Consider the following 2,279-nt stretch of genomic DNA (forward strand, 5'->3'; position numbering starts at 1 on the left):
AACTACTTCCTCATATTTTCACCTAGAACAACCATTCAAATTTTAAAATGTTCACAAATTATTGGGCTATTCAGGTATGATTCAGCTTTTTCAAATGTTTTACTGTTTTACTTTTATGCCTCTTAAAGTTTTGAGTTGCAAAATTGTGATTTTTCACAAAATACATGCGTTGTTATGGTTGCTATGCTCTTGGCTTCCAGTGTGCCACTGAAGCTTTTGCAGTCTTCTCTTCATGTCCGAACAACTGATTGCTACTTGCTCAATTTTCACTCAACTTCCACAAATTATATATCAAAACGTAGGTATTTTTGCTGGCTTTCAGAAAATGTCACTATCATTGTTGTGGGATTTATAGAATTTTTGCAAATCTCCTCAGACCAACACAATGTCAGAAAACTCTCCATATAAAGTGAATGGAGAGCTTGTTCAAAATCATCGCTGCATTTCTGTAATGAGAGGCATATTCGAATCGTCATATCTCCTTAATGAAGCAAAGTTAAGACATGAGGCTTGTCCCCGTATATCTTCAGACACTCCTGACGCTCACAATTCAAGAATTTCTTTCTCACCTATTACCGTTCTGAAATGAGTTGGACTTGTTTGAGGGTAGGAAATTTGTCCTTCGCTCAGATTTCTTCAGATTTCAAACTGTGGAAATGAACCACTTTTTTCTCTCGTCATAACTTTTTGTTGGATTTCCACAGAGACCTGAAAATTTCCATGACTGTTCACCAAAGCCTGCTGTCTCTTACGGTGAAAGAATGATATCGATACTCCAAATAGATTTCGAGTTACAAAGCGTTGTTTGAGGGCAAGTCAAGGCAGTTTTTGCTTCGCTCTGCTCAGTTATGGTGCATTAGAAGTCTAATATCTTTAATAATTCATATTTTAATGATAAATTGTAAACACTGGAAGATTCCCCCATCTCTTCTGAACAAAACGGTGTAAGAATGACCGCTCTAGCCCCTACGGTTTGGAAATTATGGTCATTTGTTTGAGGGGAGTCCTCACTATGAGAAATAGGCTGCAATAATCCTGTGCCTCTCTGTGCTGCGTGTGTAAAAAGAGGCACATGTTTTGGCGGGAAAAAGTACACAGGCTCTCTGATTGGTGGATTCAAATTCAGCAGCTCCCAGGCTGACCTAGAAACTTACTTCTCTCTCCCTGTGCATTTTTTTGCTGATTTTTTCATTTAACAAGTATATTTGAGGGACCCTCAGCATGTTCAGCATTTTTTCAGCTGTCCATTTTGCTTTTCCAATTTTTCTGTTTAACTTATTACTATTGTGCTAAATCATACTATTTCTGCTATTTTATAAGATTTGTGCCTAATATAGTATTTCTGCTAAATTACAGTATTTCTGCTTTTTATACTATTTGTGCTAAAACATAGTATTTCTACTAAATGTAGTATTTATGCTTAATCATACTATTTCTGCTTTTTATGGGATTTGTGCCTAATATAGTATTTCTGCTTTTTATAGGATTTTTGCTCAAACATAGTATTTCTACTAAATGTAGTGTTTATGCTTAATCATCCTATTTCTGCTTTTTATAGGATTTGTGCTTAATATAGTATTTCTGCTAAATTATAGTATTTCTGCTTTTTATAGTATTTGTGCTAAAACATAGTATTTCTACTAAATGTAGTATTTATGCTTAATCATAGTATTTCTATATATTTCTGCCAGGTCCCCAGGCAGCCAATCCTCTGTGAGGACTTAGACATTCAAATTTTCAAATCAGGGCCTGCACGGTTTCCCAGCCAATCATATATGTGTCCTGAGGCATTCAAATTTGCATATTGGGGCCTTCATGGCTTCTAAGCCAGCCAATCATATCTGAGGGCTGAGGAATTCAAATCCACAAATCAGGGCCTGCACGGCTTCCCAGCCAGCCAATCATATATGTGGCCTCAGGCATTCAAATTTGCATATTGGGGAATTCGTGGCTTCTAAGTCAACAAGTCATCCATGTCATATATCTCTAAAAATTCACATTTTAATGATAAATTGTTAACACTGGAAGATTCCCCCATCTCTTCTGAACAAAACAGTGTAAGAATGACCGCTCTAGCCCCTACGGTTAGGAAATTATGGTCATTTGTTTGAGGGGAGTCCTCACTATGAGAAATAGGCTGCAATAATCCTGTGCCTCTCTGTGCTGCGTGTGTAAAAAGATGCACCTGTTTTGGCGGGAAAAAGTACACAGGCTCTCTGATTGGTGGATTTAAATTCGGCAGCTCTCTCCCTCTGTGTGTGTGTGTGTGTGTGTGTGTG

Source organism: Rhamphochromis longiceps, linkage group LG17, assembly GCF_057381845.1.
Source record: "Rhamphochromis longiceps isolate RC_006_pf linkage group LG17, R_longiceps_female_GT1.1, whole genome shotgun sequence".
NCBI classification, from domain to species: Eukaryota; Metazoa; Chordata; class Actinopteri; order Cichliformes; family Cichlidae; genus Rhamphochromis; species Rhamphochromis longiceps.